Source organism: Ictidomys tridecemlineatus, chromosome 12, assembly GCF_052094955.1.
Source record: "Ictidomys tridecemlineatus isolate mIctTri1 chromosome 12, mIctTri1.hap1, whole genome shotgun sequence".
In the NCBI taxonomy this organism is placed as follows: domain Eukaryota; kingdom Metazoa; phylum Chordata; class Mammalia; order Rodentia; family Sciuridae; genus Ictidomys; species Ictidomys tridecemlineatus.
This window is the reverse complement of record NC_135488.1, coordinates 101,358,513-101,375,938: the sequence shown is the minus strand read 5'-3', so window position 1 is coordinate 101,375,938 and position 17,426 is coordinate 101,358,513. Positions and strand designations below refer to the sequence as shown.

The window sequence follows — 17,426 nt, the reverse complement described above, 5'->3', positions numbered from 1 at the left end:
TGCTTCCTCCTGTCCCCCCATTATGGATTTGTATCCACATATCAGAGAAAACATTCGGCCTTTGTTTTTTGGGAATTGGCTTACTTCCCTTAGCATGATATTCTCCAACTCCATCCGTTTACCTGCAAATGCCATGATTTTATTCTCTTTTAATGCTGAATAATATTCCATTGTGTATATATATACCACAGTTTCTTTATCTATTCATCTATGAAGGGCATCTAGGTTGGTTCCATAGTTAGTTCCATAGTTTTTTTGCTGCTATAAACATTGATGGGGCTGCCTCACTATAGTAAGTCCTGTGGGTATAAACTTAGGAGTGGGATAACTGGGTCAAATGGTGGTTCTGTTCCAGGTTTTCTGAGGAATTTCCATACTGCTTTCCATAATGGTTGCACCAATTTGCAGTCCCACCAGCAATGTATATGTGTGCCTTTTCCCCATATCCTTGTCAGCACTTATTGTTGTTTGTATGCTTTTTTAAAATTTTTTTTTTAAGTCGTTGATAGACCTTTATTTATTTATATGTGGTGTTGAGAATTGAACCCAGTGCTTTACATATGCCAGGCAAGTGCTCCACTGCTGAGCCCCAGCCCCAGCCTTGTTGTTTGTATTCTTAATAGCTGCCATTCTGACTGGAGTGAGATGAGATCTTAGAGTAGTTTTGATTTGCATTTCTCTAACTGCTAGAGATGTTGAACATTTTTCATATATTTGTTGATTGATTGTATATCATCTTATGAGAAGTATCTGTTCATTTCCTTGGCCCATTTATTGATTGGGTTATTTGGTTTTTTTTTTGGTGTTAAGTATTTTGAATTCTTTATCCTAGAGATGAATGCTGTATCTGATGTGTGTGTGGTAAAGATTTTCTCCCATTCTGCAGGCTCTCTCGCCTCACTGATTGTTTCTTTTGCTGAGAAGAAGCTTTTCAGTTTGAATTCATCCTATTTGATGGATTTTATTTCTTTCGCTATAGGAGTTTTATTAAGGAAGTCGGATTCTAATCCGACATGATGAAGATTTGGGCCTACTTTTATTCTATTAGGAGCAGAGTCTCTGATCTAATTTCTAGGTCCTTGATCCACTTTGAGTTGAGTTTTGTGCATGGTGAGAGATAGGAGCTTAAGAGGTAGGAGTGATCTGAAGACCTTTAGGATGCTCCTGTATTGAAACTATATTGAAACTGTTGAAGGCCTGCATCAAGGCAGTGAGGATAGGAAAGAGAAAGTGAGGATTCTAAAGGTAGAAGTAAAATCTGTTAAACTCACTTACCGAATTTGTCTACCAGATTGTTTAATTTGACCCTTACTTTGTTTCAAAAACTAGGATCTTCCCCATAAAAGTCCAGATTTCAGGATGCTCTTTAAATATCAGAATGTTGGACAACACTGTTCCTGAACTTCCTCTATCAGCTGAAGCTGAATAGTGCTTGTTCTTAATTTTTTTTTAAATGGAAATTTCCCCCTAGTTTGCCATTTCTCTCCTAGTCCAGGTATTTCACGCAGGTCTGCTTTGTCCAGTTTACCTGCTTGATCCTTTGCTCCTTGATTTAAGATTGACAGATGTGAGATTAACAAGCTGGAGTTGGTTTTTTTGCGGGGGTATGCCATACAAAAAGTAAGGAGTCTGGAATGACTCAGGATTTGTGATGATTGGGTGGATAGAGGTGGCAGTCATTGAGGCAGGGTTTGTGAAGAACTATGCTATAATGCTTTTTAGAACATTATTTTTACAAGCCAGGAGTGGTGGTGCAGGCCTATAATCTTAGTGACTTGGAGGCAGAAGGATTGCAAGTCAAGACCAGCCTTAGCAATTTATTGAGGTCTTGTCTCAAAATAAAAAATAAAAAGGGATGGGGTGGCTCTGTGGTAAAGCCTCCCTGGGTTCAATCCACAGTACCAACCAACCAACCAACCAACAGACAAATAAATAAATGTTTTTGTAGTAATCTTGGCAGAGCACTTCTGTTAGATGGAATCACAGGAAGGTGTGGCTTATGGATTTGGAATTCAAATGAAGTAATGTCTTGATCTAAAGAACTATCATTTGTGGATGAGTTGTCCCCTACTAGAGAAAATTTTTGTAACACTCTTAAAGATTACAACACTTTTCCTCTTGAGCCATAGTAGAAATAGTATGAGAAATTCTTGATCTTTTGATTTTCATTTATTATGATGTAAGCTGATACAATACAGTGTTAATTATGACATTACCTGGATGTTAACAGTTAATTCAAGCATAACTTGTCTTTAGTTATACCTTGATTACCTTATTTCTTTTCTGTAAGTACAATAATAAGGCTTGAACAATAATCTAGTGGTCTTAGGTAAAGATTTGCAAATGTCTCATACAAAGAATTGTTTTCTGCAATTGGCAGAGATGGAGGAATCTTCCTGAAGGAACAAAAGAAGGATAGGTGGGAAAATTCTGCAGAGTGAAAGAGAGATTCAGTGGCAGGGAGAAGATTACTACAGCTTCAGGTGCTTCACAGTGGAAACATCTCAAGTGGATCTTTCTTACCTTCTGGAATATCAGTTCACCAATGATGGCTTGTTTCTTTAATTGCTGTAATGATTAAAATTTACAAACTTTGCTGAATAAGAGTTTTCCCACTGGGGAAAAATGTTCCAGTCAGAGAGAACTATGGGAACTGAGACAGAGGCCCAAAGACCATCGCATGTTAGAAGCAAAAAGAAGTGGTGGGACAGATATGTGAGGGACAGACTGAGGAAAGAAAATTTGCAGTTACAGAGCAACATCACCCCAAATACCAAAGAATCGTAATGATAGAAGACATTTATATACCATATGCTATATGCCTTGCATTGCTTGAAGTAAGTGCCTTATATATATTTCATTTAATATTCACAATGGAACTATTATTTTACCTGTTTCACTGAGGCACAGAATTTAAGTAATTTTTTCAAGATCCCACAACTAATAAATAGTGGAGTTGATATTTGACCCCAGGCAGTCAGGATCTGAAGTCATGTTCTTCATGCTGTGCTGCCTCTTAAACTAAGAATGAAATGTAAACTCTGCCCTGTTGGTACTGACTGTTTTTGTTGAAGATGTATAACCATGCTTCTGTAGTTTGTATGATGTTCTAATTTTCACTTTAAACGCCACAGAATAAATGAAAAATTTTTAAAAAGGATATATAAATATGCAAATAAAAGACCTTCAGTGACATGCTTAATTGAATGTGTCTAATGTTTACAAATGTACAGTGGGGGGAAAAAAACTCTGATTTTATTTAGTCTCTCCCCGGTTTTAAAATTAGTAGATACAGGTGGGCTTGTATTTACTAGTCATGCATTAGTTGAATATAGTGGTCCCCCTTATCCATAGGAGATATATTCTAAGACCTTCAGTGAACATCTGAAACCTCAGATAGTATTGAATCTTAAATACATTATGTTTTTTCCTATACATGTGTACAAACCTATGATAAAGTTTTATTTATAAATTAGGCATAGCAAGAGTTTCACAACAATAATAATAAAATGGAAGAATTATGACAATATACTATAATAAAAGTTATGTGAATGTGGTCTCTTTCTTAAAATATCTCATACCATACTCATTCGTCTTGTAATGATGTGAGATGATACAATGCCTGTCTGATGAGATGAAGTGAGGTGAATGTCATAGCATTGTGCTGTAGTGTTAGGCTACTATGTAAGTGTTACTTTAATATAATCAATGTGAGTTGCAATAGTTGATTTGAAAACAAAGACAGCTAGTAAGTGATTAATGGGTAGTATATACAGAATATGCTAGACAAAGGGATGATTAACATCCTGCCTAGGAAGGATAAAATTATTGTTTTATTTCTGGAAATTTCCGTTTCATATTTACTGACCATAGTTGACCAAAACCATGGAAGGTGAAACTGTGAATAAGGGGAGACTGCTATATTAACATTTCATTTACGATTAGCTCTAATTGAGATAAAAGGTTTTTTATTAAGCAGTTAGTTTTGGGACTAATATTTAGTTAAAAAGAACCCACATGGTAGCTGTGTGATCTTTAGCAGATGAACTATCTTTCTAACCAGTTTCCTTTTCCGTGAAAAGGGATAGTACCTATTTATAACTGAAAGAGTTGGACTGGGGATGTGGCTCAAGCAGTAACGTGCTTGCCTGGCATGCGCGAGGCACTGGGTTCCATCCTCAGCACCACATAAAATAAAATAAAGATGTTGTGTCCACCGAAAACTAAAACAATAAATATTAAAAAAGAAGTTCTCTCTCTCTCTCTAAAAAAAAAAAAAAAACTGAAAGAGTTAGTATTTTGCAAAGTGCCTGGTACATAATGCCAAATTAGTGTTAAGTAAATAAAAACAAAATTTGATATTTGTGCTTCCCTGCTTATTGACATTAGGTAGCATATAACATGCACATATACACACACCTCCAGGAGATGATACCAAGAGAAAGTGTGTTTTAGGAAAGGAAGTAAAGGATTGCAACTTAAAGGGCAGATGAAAAGAATAATGAGAGATTTAAGTCTAGCTTGGGTCCCATGACCAATCTTTACTTTCTGATTTCTTCTCCTTTTTCATCATGTAGAGTAGTACAACAGGCAAAATAAATATTTTTTTTCTCAAATACTGCATAAAGATATGCAGTGTTTACTATGTGTTTAATATCCAGATTCCTCAACAAATAGTTCCTTCACTAAATTACCTCTCCTTTTCTTACCTTCTCATCTCCTGCTAGAGCTTAAGTCTAGCAAGTGAACCTATTTGTCACCATAACTTTTTTTTTATTTTCTCCTTGCTCTAACTAATCTTATCACCCTCTTCTCTCTGACTTATTAGTAGGTATAAATGACAGAATTCACTGAATGAGTGAATACTCATAATTCACTGAGTCATGTTCTCTATGGGTGTAGCTTCTAAAGATTTGTATTGATAAAAAATACTGTAAGAAACTTTTTATTTGTTTTGGAATTAATGTACCCCCTCTTTGCACTTTAAGCTTAGATTTGTGGTTTTCATATCTTTTTTTTTTTTTTTTAAAGAGAGAGTGAGAGACAGGAGGGAGGGAGGGAGGGAGAGATAGAGAGAGAGAATTTTTAATATTTATTTTTTAGTTCTCGGCGGACACAACATCTTTGTTGGTACGTGGTGCTGAGGATCGAACCCGGGCCGTACGCATGCCAGGCGAGCGCGCTACCGCTTGAGCCACATCCCCAGCCCCTGGTTTTCATATCTTAGTAGATTATAGCACGATGCCACCTTGCATTTAGTAGGCATTTAATGAATTCTTGCTGAATTTTATTATATTATACCTCTTGCTTAAAGTGCAGATTTGAAATCATCAAAAGGAGATTTAAAGGTTGATCACTAAACTGTTGCTGGTGGCTTATCCTTCAGGCCAGGAGTTGAATAAATTTTTGTTTCTTTTTACTAGAATAGCTATCTTATATCAAAATTGCCAGAAGGGCTTGTTAAAAGATAGATTGCTTGGTCCCATTCCCCCGGTGTCTTATTCTGTAGATATATCAGGATATGCCACAATTTGCATCTGATTAGGCTACTATATTTTGAAAACCATCACATCAAAGAAATAGTCAATTGTATTGCATTCTGAAGAGCAGTTAAGAAAAACCAAGAAATCAATGTGAAACAATAAGAAGTTACATTCTATGATGTTTGTTCCTATGTTAGCTCTCAGACATCAGATAGACTTGATTTTGAGCCTCAAGGTATCTCAAGACAGTGGAGATGGGGATGTAGCTCAGTTAGAGTATGTGCTTCTTATGCATGAAGCCCTGGGTTCTGTCCCCAGCACTTCCCGCCTGTTCCATTTAAAAGAAAAAAAAAGTTTTGTCTGTATGAATAAAATGGTGGAGGCATAATCATGTTAAACAAAGAAAGGTATCTCTTGTTAGAAAAGATGATGTAGAATGCTGAGTGAAATAAGTCAATCCCCAAAAACCAAAGGCCGAAGGTTTTCTCTGATAAGTGGATGCTGATCCATAGTGTGGTGGCTAGGAAGGGAGGAATGAAGGAACTTTGGATTGTGCAGAGGTGAGTGAGGGGCAGGGAGGGTCTGTGGGGATGGGAAGGACTGTAGAATAAGACAGACATTATTCTGTATACATGTATGATTACACTACTGGTGTGACTGCAACATGTACAGCCAGAGGAATGAGAAGTTGGGCACCATTTGTGTACAGTGTGTCAAAATGCATTCTATTGTCATGTATAACTAATTAGAACAAACTTTAAAAATTAAAAAAAGATGATGTAGTACTTTCAGAAATGTTTATTACTTTTCTTTTAAAAAAATGTCTCTCAACAGCATATAGATTGTTCATTTATTCTTGCACTCTTCCTCATTGGTTTTCTGAATACAGCTCACTTGATTCTACATACTTTGGGCCTATTAGTTTTCTATTGCTGAATAACAAATTCCCACAGACTTGGTGTTATGAAGTAACACATTTATTGCCTCAGTTTCTGGGTCAAGAGTCTGGGCATTAATTAGCTGACTGTTCTGCTCAGATACCCTCCAGGCTGTATTCGGAGCTCAGGATCCTTTTCTGTAAGTTCACGCCATTGATGTTTGCTTGTTGAAGGTCAATGGGAGGCCTTCTCTTCAGACTGCTAAGATAGAGTATTGGGTAGTGGAATATAATCATGGAGGTGATGTTTTGCTTCCTTTGCCATGTGATGTGTCCTAGTCAAGTCAATAACATCCTTCACCTTTCCTATATTCTCTATTGGTTAGAAGCAAGTCACAGGTTTCACCCTCAAGGAGGTGAAATGAACCATCCAGAAGATTTATTATATATAGTGTGACTTGTTGAGGTTTGCCTTAGGATGTGTCTACCACAAATTGGAAGAGAGAAAGATGTGTATTGGAAGAAGATTGGACCTAGGTACATCATGATTATATTCCAGCCAGGATAGGGTAGTCTGGTTTAAAACAAAGGGATCAATTTTGTAGAAGTCCTCTGAGATGACTTGATCTTTATTGGACACAGAAAGGACTTGAAGTTTAGACCTTTCTGTTTATTAGTTACATTAATCTCTAAATTTTATAATCTCTTTATCTGTAAAACGGGATATTTACCTTACCTATTTTATAAAAATAAAGTGAGGAAGCAGATAAAATTGGTTATTTTGATAGGAAGATAGTAAGGGCTCTATTCTCTTTAATATATGTATTGAATAGAAGAAATTCATATCAGAGGAAATTAGATTATAGACAGTAGAGCATTACTTGGTCTGATTCATAATTTGCCCAAAGCTCTGTACTTAGCACATGAACATAGAAGCATGTCAGTTCAGTTTTCTTATTAGTACACAGAAGGGATTTAAATATAGTACTTAGATAAGGGAAATACTTTTAGGCCTAGGAGGCAGTTTCATCCTTTTCCTTTTTATTAGAGTCAATTTCCTTCTTTTTTTTTTTTTTTTTTTTTTAAATCCTGAGTTTGAATTTTTATTTTTATTTTTTTCCATTTTTAAAAATTTGTTTTAATTAGTTATACATGACAGTAGAATGCACTTATATACTTTGATGTATCATGCATAGATGGGATATAATTTCTCATTTTTCTGAGTATACATATTGTCAATTTCCTTCTTAATGGTAGACTCATTTCTTATGTCCTTCACAAAACACACACATCAAATAGATCTTTGTTCATTCATATTCAATAAACATATTGAGCATGTTTAATTTGCAAGCCACTGGGCTATGGATTCTTAAGAAATTTAGATACAGTTCCTCTTGAGGGTAAGTGTGGGAAAGCACTAAGGTTTATTGATTATAGATATAATAGATGCTTTATATCTATTACCCTTAAGAATCTTATGCTTTTGGAAGGGAGTTAAGATGCAGGCAGAAATAATATTGTGCTGGGTCCCCAGTAAATATTTAATTTTTGAATGAATGAATGTAAGGAACATAAAAAGATATCTCAAAAAATTGCTCTTTTTCAGAGTCCCAGGGAGATTGAGAGACTCCTATTTAATGTCAGGTTGACCATTTCCAAGCTGTGTAACTGAGTGACTCTGGGCAGATTATGTAAGCTGCCTTACTAGGTAGGACACATCATATGGTAAAGGTGCTGGGATTTAAAAAAAAAAAAGGTGCTGAGATTGAACCCAGAGCTTTGCACATGCCAGGCAGGTGCCGTATCATGAGCCCCAGCCCTTCTCTTTTCTCTCTCTTTTTTTTTTTTTTAAAGTACAAATGTATACAGGTCTTCAGTATATAAATTAATGGATTTTTACCAATATATATATATATACACATGTAACCACCACCCAGATCATGACACAGAATTATTTCTAGCACCTTTAGAAGCCCTGCAATTCAGTCCCTCTCACCAAATTACTATTTTGATTTCTCTTGCTATAATTTTATCAGTTTTTAAAATTTTTTTTAAAGAGAGAATTTTTTTTAAATATTTATTTATTTATTTTCAGTGGACACAACATCTTTGTTTGTATGTGGTGCTGAGGATCGAACCCGGGCAGACGCATGCTAGGCGAGCGCGCTACAGCTTGAGCCACATCCCCAGCCCCAATTTTATCAGTTTTTGATGTTCATTCAAATGGAGCTTGTAAAGCACATTATGTTTAGTGTTTTGCTTCTTTCACTCACTGTTATGTCTCATACATCTTTACCTGTCTTCTTATCTTCTGGGGCTCACCTTCAACATCCCCTCCTAAGAGAAGCTTTTTCTGACTACTCTGACTCAACACACTCCCCTTCCTAGGGACACCACAAAAATTATCTCAAATGGGAGACTTCAAAGAACTGATTTATTTTCTCACAGTTCTGGAGGCTTGAAATCTGGAAAATCAAGATATTGGTAGAGCCACACTCCCTCCAAAAGCTCTGGGAAAAATATTTTCTTGCCTCTGAGCTTCTGGTGGCTCCTGATACTCCTTGGTGAGTGACAGTATGACTCTAATATTGACTTCTCTCCTTTTGTGTCTTCTTACACAACACTCTGTTTATTTCCTTTATAGTGTTTTTTCTCAACTTGTGATTATTTAGTTGTTTTTCTTCTTACCATCTATCTCACCCTAGTTTGTATACTGGATTAATTCAGGAAACATTTTGGTTTTCACCAGTGTTGCCCCACATTTAGCACAGTCTTTGGCAAAATCCATAGGCCTCAGTCATAAATATTTGTTGACCCACTGAAAGAATGAGTTCTGCTTTATTTCCTGACTTGGACTAAAATTAAAGAAAAAAAGTTTTGAGACTTTCTGGTATTGGCAAAATGTTATTTTAAGATAATCCTGCCACTGAGAAATGCAAATCAAAACTACCCTAAGATACCATCTCACTCCAGTAAGATTGGCAGCCATTATGAAGTCAAACAATAACAAGTGCTGGAGAGGATGTGGGGAAAAGGGTACTCTTGTACATTGCTGGTGGGACTGCAAATTGGTTCGGCCAATTTGGAAAGCAGTATGGAGATTCCTGGGAAAGCTAGGAATGGAACCACCATTTGACCCAGTTATTGCCCTTCTTGGTCTATTCCCTGAAGACCTTAAAAGAGCGTACTACAGGGATACTGCCACATCGATGTTCACAGCAGCACAATTCACAATAGCTAGACTGTGGAACCAACCCAGATGCCCTTCAATGGATGAATGGATTAAAAAAATGTGGCATTTATACACTATGGAGTATTATGCAGCACTAAAAAATGACAAAATCATGGAATTTGCAGGGAAATGGATGGCACTAGAGCAGATTATGGTTAGTGAAGCTAGCCAATCCCTAAAAAACAAATACCAAATGTCTTCTTTGATATAATGAGAGCAACTAAGAATAGAGCAGGGAGGAAGAGCAGGAAGAAAAGATTGACATTAAACAGAGGCACGAGATGGGAGGGAAAGAGAGAGAAAAGGGGAATTGCATGGAAATGGAAAGAGACCCTCATTGTTATAAAAAACTACATAAAAGAGGTTGTGAGGGGAATTGGAAGAAAAAATAAGGAGAGAAATGAATTACAGTAGATGGGATAGAAAGAGAAGATGGGGGAGGGGAATAGTAGAGGATAGGAAAGGTAGCAGAATACAACAGTCACTAGTATGGCATTATGTAAAAATGTGAATGTGTAACCTATGTGATTCTACAATCTGTATTTGGGGTAAAAATGGGAGTTCATAACTCACTTGAAACTAATGTTCGAAATATGATATGTCAAGAGCTTTGTAAGGTTTTGAACAACCAATAAAAAAAGTATATGAATATTATAGTATGTATATATGTATATATATAGTACAATTTGATGACAATATATATATATATATAATTATAACAATAAAGCTGGGAATACAAAATATTTTAGGGCTTAGAAAATAATTGTTATTGTTAGAAAATCATTAAGGGTACAAACTGGTTTAGTAATATTTCAGATTTTATATAAAAAGAATTAAAAGCCATTATCATTACCAAATTATTTTTCAAAAATATTATGCAGTAACACATTCGATGTGCTATTACACAGTAGGATGATTAGATAACAATAGTGTACTGCATATTCCAGAGAGCTGGAAGAAAGATTTTTGAATATTTCATCATAAAATAGATGATAAATTTTGAGTATATAGATGTGTTTAATACAACTTTAACACTAAACAATGCATACATATGTCAAATTATCACATGGTACTCCATTAAAAGTACAAATTTTATGTTTTTATATATCAGTTTAAAAATACTTCCTGAATTAAAGTGTTAATAAAATGGTGTCACAACTATTCCCCACAATATGTATATTAAGAGTTTATATTAAAATATCTTTTATACAAAAAAAAAAAAAAGATAATCCTGCCACTAAGACTATGGAAAATTTCCTTTGTAAGATAGACATAATTGCATTGGATGACATGGAATTCTGTACCTAAATAAAAATTATTAAATGTAGTAATGACAGTCTTGAGAAAAGGCTTAAAAGTTCTGTGTTGATTAGCATTTTTATAGACTTAAGGGAAGGCATTGTTAGCATGAGCAGATTTATAGGCTGAAAGTTATAAGGACATAACTGCTTCCTTGGGTAACTGAGTCAGGAGCCGAAAAAATCTGGAGAAGGTAGAAAACTTTATCTCAGAATCACAGCCTTTGCAACAGGAGTCCCCTGTGTTTCTTCTTTGCTGGCAAAGCAATAAATCTTTTTCTTTTTTTTCAAGATTTTGTCTTCGTTACTGTATTGGCATTGTAGATGAGGACTGAGCTTTTGGTTACACTCTCCAACAAGTTGATGAAACTCAAGGAGCGGGTATGGGAACGCAATGTATAGCTAGTAGATCAGAAGCACAGGTAAGACAACCTGGGGCTTGTGATTGACTTCTAAAGTGGGGGGCAGGGTAGTCTTGGAGACTGGATCCTCCAGGTACATATTAGAGTAGAATTGTGTAGACACCCAGCTGGTGGTGTGCCCTGCAGAATCAGTTGCTTGCTGGGTTTGTGAACATGGTGTCAGAACCCTGTTTTGAGAGTATAACAGGAGAAACTGAGTTCAAGATTGGCCCCCCCTCCCCAATATTTTCAGAATGCATTTTAGTAAATTTGCAAGAGTTCAACTAACCAAAAAGTTCATTAATCAAAACTTCAGACGGGGTTAGTTGTGCATGCCTGTAATTCAGTGACTAGGAATGCTGAAACAAGAGAATCACAAATTTGAGATCAGCTGTTAAAATGGCCTGTATACAGGACAATAGTCTTAAATTGCAACAGTCAACTTCATATTCCCATAGAGCAGGATGGCTTAGCAGTTCATACTGGAAAGGCCAGGGGGCCACATGACTGCAAAGCTGTGCGTGCATACATAATATGTCTGCTGAGTAATTTTGTTGCCGCTGAAAATTAATAAGTATTTTGAGCAGCATGTGGTGTTGAGGAAGAAAAAAGACTCATAATCATGCTGTTAACATCTCCACTCAGGTACCATTTGAAATATTCCTTTTGCCCTGGATCAACTTTTGTGTTGGATTAACAACAAATTGGATTGTCTGTTGCTGCGGTTGTCAAACAAAGCCCCCAAGCCACCTGTTTTTATGAATAAAGTTTTATTAAAATAGGCCATGCTTATTATCTTATATATTTTCTGTTACTGCTTTCTGGTTTCAATGACAGTGTTGTATATTTGTTACAGAGATTATTGGCTTCCATAGCCTAAAATATTTACTATTTGGCTTATACAGAAAAAACTCTCCAATCCTTGGTTGTCCAATCCCTAGACATAGCTGATGAGAGAGGCTGGAACCATGCATGGCGAAAGAGGAGAAGCCAAAAGGATATAGAAATGGACAAAGGGAAGTTTAGGTATGGTAGGGAGAGCTATCTCTAAATATTTGAAGGACTGTTTTTATAAGAAAAATTAGACCCTTGTCTGCTTACATTTGTGGAGCAAAATGAAAACACAGGATAGAAAATATAGGGTGGAGAGGATTTGTTAGTTTACAGAGAATTTTTAATACTGGATTGGGTTGCTTCTAGAAGGTACAAATTTTGATTTGTTTTGGTAACTAGAAGTCCAGATTTCTGTTTTACCTGTTCTCCTAGAAGAGGGTAAGACACACAATGGAGTATTAGGTTAGAGGTCCTCTGAGCATGCTTAGGATTAGAGATTTTTTTTGCTTTGAAATGATTCTCTCCAACTCAGGCTATGATCCTTGATCATTTTTCCAGGGCCTAATGCATTGTAGAGCCAAGGAAGTCATGCTAGGTGTTAACTGGTTTAGGCAGCAGGTTCAGGTTTCTGGTGTATGCACAATAGAAGTATATTCAACAAACATTAATAAGTACTTTTAATTTATTAAATTAATTTAATTCAATAAATACCCTTAATTTATTAATGAATACCTTAGCACCTTTAAAAATTGTATTTTTTTTCCTGATACATATGGAAGGTTTAAGTTATTCTTCCTCCTGTTGATTCACTAGACCGTGTAGAGTTTCTTTGTTTATATCAAGTGATATATAACCTTAAGAAATAGTCAGATGTGTAAGGCTAGAGTACTTAGTGTTGTTTAGGTTTATTGTTTGGTGCCTTTTATAATCTCATTAATCTTTCTTGCTGTACTTGAGCTCTCATCAGCTATTATTGAATGTCAAATAATTGAAATCCAGGTAGGCAAACAGGTCTTCTTGTATTTAACTCTGTATTCTTTACTTTTACTAGTCCTCTGAAATAGAAATTTAGAAATAAAGTTTCAGAATTTAAAAAAGAGTTTTTCATGTCACCATACTGTCAGTTCAGGACCTCCCCTGCCCCATATTAGGGATTGGACCCAAGGGAGCTCTGCCACTGAACTACATCTCCAGCCCTTTTTTATTTTGAGACAGGGTCTTGCCAAGTTGCCCAAGTTGGCCTGGAACTTACTATCCTCCTATCTTATGCCTCATTTGTGGGATTATAGACGTGTACTACCACACCTGGCTCATAAAGGACTTTCTTCTAGGTCTAAATTAAAATTATGGAAAACTACTGAATGAGACTCATTCAATAAACATTTGAATTAAGAACATTGTACTTTGTGTACTGTATTAAGTATTCATGTGATACATTAATCTTTTTTTGTGATTTGAATTTCTTATAACTTTGTACTTTGCAATCGATGGAGAACTTGAAAGAGATGATTTTCCAGTTTATCTGGCCTAGTGGCTATATCACGTGGTTCTAGGTACAGATTTGTGAAGTGAAAGTAGCCAGGGCCCTCCCACTTTTTCATAGGCAGTGTCAGGGGTTCATATTGGTTCGTTTAAGTTCAGATGATCCTGTCAGTTTAGGATTCCTTCGTTCTGTAGAGGTTTGGATGTGATGATGATATATATTATGTAGTAAAGGCCTGTAAATGGTAGAGTACTATGCCAGTGAAGGTTGAAAGCTTAGTAAGAGTTAAAAGTTCAGTGAAAATTTAGTAAGAATATAAGACTAAGCCAGGCTTGTGGCCCAGAGACTCTGGAGGCTGAGGCAAGAGGATTGTGAATTTGAGGCCAGCCGCAGCAATTTAATGAGACCTTTTCTCAAAATAAAAAATAAAAAAGGCTGGGGTTGTATCTCAGTGGTAAAGTGTTCCTGGGTTCAATCCCCAGTACCAAAAAACAAAACAAAACAAAAAGAATTTAAGGCTTAATTTAAGTAGGTTCCTCCTGTGAGTCTGGCTTTCATGCCATAGCCTATAATTCTGGACAGTAGAAGCAAACAATATTCTCCATCATTTTTTTTCCTACTACCTGTCAGACCTTTTGCCCTAGTTATTCTATTTTCGTCAGAATGGGTTAGAGAAATAGAGGAACTTTAGATATGGAATCTGTCTAATAAACGTTTGAATTATGAGTTGCTTTTTTTTTTTGCTAACAGTATTTTTTTTCTTTTTTTTATTGGTTGTTCAAAACATTACAAAGCTCTTGACATATCATATTTCATACATTTGATTCAAGTGGGTTATGAACTCCCATTTTTACCCCATATACAGATTGCAGAATCACATTGGTTATACATCCACATTTTTACATATTGCCACACTAGTGACTGTTGTATTCTGATACCTTTCCTATCCCCTACTATCCTCCCTCCCCTCTCCTCCCATCTTCTCTCTCTACCCCATCTACTGTAATTCATTTCTCTCCCTTGTTTTTTTTTTCCCTTTCCCCTCACATCCTCTTATATGTAATTTTGTATAACAATGAGGGTCTCCTTCCATTTCCATGCAATTTCCCTTCTCTCTCCCTTTCTCTCCCACCTCTCGTCCCTGTTTAATGTTAATCTTTTTCTCATGCTCTTCCTCCCTGCTCTGTTCTTAGTTGTTCTCCTTAAATCAAAGAAGACATTTGGCATTTGTTTTTTAGGGATTGGCTAGCTTCACTTAGCATAATCTGCTCTAATGCCATCCATTTCCCTGCAAATGCCATGATTTTATCATTTTTTAGTGCTGAGTAATACTCCATTGTGTATAAATGCCACATTTTTTTTTATCCACTCGTCTATTGAAGGGCATCTAGGTTGGTTCCACAGTCTAGCTATTGTGAATTGTGCTGCTATGAACATCGATGTAGCAGTATCCCTATAGTACGCTCTTTTAAGGTCTTCAGGGAATAGTCCGAGAAGAGCAATAGCTGGGTCAAATGGTGGTTCCATTCCCAGCTTTCCCAGGAATCTCCATACTGCTTTCCAAATTGGCTGCACCAATTTGCAGTCCCACCAGCAATGTATAAGTGTACCCTTTTCCCCAATCCTCGCCAGCACTTTGCTAACAGTATTTTAATCATATTCTATTTACTTCCTTTCTTCCTTTTGTTTCATCACACTTTTTCTGAATGTATTTCTCACATATTCATAAACATTCAGGAAGAAATTTTGATCTTTAATTATGATTTTAAAGATATTTGATCCTCAAATGCTTATAAACATAAAATGTAACCTTTTCAAAGTAATAGCTAGTCTAATATCATTCAAATGTCAGATGAATGAATTAGGTAATATAACCTTGGATAATACTGTGAATTGCCTAAGGATGGGAATTATCTCTTACCAAGTTTTGTTTGTCTTCTTCCTTTTATCTAGTGGAATGCTACTTTTAAAAAATTGTATTGGGGGAACTGGGATTGTGGCTCAGCGGTAGAGTGCTTGCCTAGCAAGGGCGAGACCCGGGTTCGATCCTCAGCACCATATAAAAAAAAAATAAAGGCATTGTGTTGTATCCATCTACATCTAAAAAATAAATATTAAAAAATTGTATTGGTGCATTATAGTTTTACGTAATGGTGGGCTTCTTTGTTACATATTTGTACGTGCACACAAATATAACACTATAATCTGGCTAGTATAATTCCTCAGTATTCTTCCCCCCAATCCTCTACTGATGATCCCCCTTTGATTTCATGAGATCCTCCTCCCACACCCAGCTTTCTTTTCCTTTTTCCTCTCTAGCTTCCACATATGAGAGAAAAAGTTTGGTTTTTTTGCTTAACAGTGTTCTAAAGTTCCATCCATTTTCCTGCAAATGATAGTTTTCATTCTTATTTATGACTGAATAAAACTCCATTGTGTATATATCACATTTGCTATTCATTGACTTATAAACACTTAGGCTGTTTCATAGTTGGCTATTATGAATTGTGCTGCTGTAGACAGGGGTATACATGTATTGCTCCCTATAGTATGATGACTTTAATTCTTCAGAATAAATACCAAGGAGTGGTATATCAGGGTCCTGTGTTGGTTGCATTCTTAAGCTTTTGAGGAATCAATGGAGTGCTTCTTTTATTTTTTATTTTTTTGTATTTGTAGATGGACAGCATGCCTTTATTTTATTTATTTTTTTATACGGTGCTAAAGGTTGAACCCAGTGCTGCACACATGCAAGGCAAGTACTCTGCCACTGAGCTACAGCCCCAGCCCAGGTGGAGTGCTTCTTACATGCCAAGTTCTCGTGTGTGTCTGTGTGTGTGTGTGTGTGTGTGTGTGTGTGTGTGTGTGTGTGTAGAGAGAGAGAGTATCAACATGACTTTTTAAAAATATTTTTTTGTTGTAGTTGAACAAAATACCTATTTTTTATTATTTGTTTTTATGTGGTGCTGAAATTCGAACCCAGGGCCTCACACCTGCTAGGCGAGCACTCTTCCACTGAGCCACAACCTAAGCCCCTCAACATGACTCTTAAAGTTTTACAAATTTATATACACATCTGTTAAAATTCCCTTTGAATTCTTACTGAGTAGCCCAGTAATTAGAGAATAAGTTCCATCACCATACAGCTATACCCTATTTTTGTCTTCTTTGCTTATTTATGCAATCTTCTTTCCTCTTGTAAAGGGGTCTGTCATTTCTTTGGTGTTAGGAATACACTTAATAATAGCTAATACTTAATATTGTAATTACTGTGGGCCAGGTACTGTTCTGAGTATTTCACATATATTATTAACTTATCTAATCCTTATGACAAACCTTTGAGTTAAGGGCTGTCATAATTCATTTTACAGGTGAATAAATTAAGACACAGAGGTTAAGTAACTTGTCCAGGGTTGTATTGGTTCTAAGTGTATTTAGTAATGGTATCAAAGGCGGCGGGGGATCGGGGGAACAACTAGATTCCTGTAAGTTGAGAGGGATAAAGGAGTTTGAGAAAGTGTGTAGTCAACAGTGTTTGAATGCATACAGTGTTCATTTTACTGATCCTGTGTAATAACCATGAACAAGTATGCAATATAAAATTGATTTAGAGGGAAGGATGAGTGAGTTTTTATCCTGACAATCTGGGCTCTGAATAGGTATGTGTGAATTAGACAACCACTGTGTGATTAACTCCATGATTTGGGATTGATCGTTAGACTTTCTCTGTGACCCTTCCCCCTCACCGTAAAAGTAATACCTGACTATACTTATAGTCTTTGCCCTATTTATATTGATATTCCAGTTATTTGTTCAGT

General features: G+C 36.1%; 1 protein-coding gene across 1 annotated transcript in view; it reads left to right on the top strand.

Moving 5' to 3' along the window:
• The window catches only part of Selenoi (selenoprotein I), a 50,862-nt gene that overhangs the window by 3,935 nt on the left and 29,501 nt on the right, over positions 1-17,426 (top strand). The gene's annotated exons all lie outside the window — the stretch shown is intronic.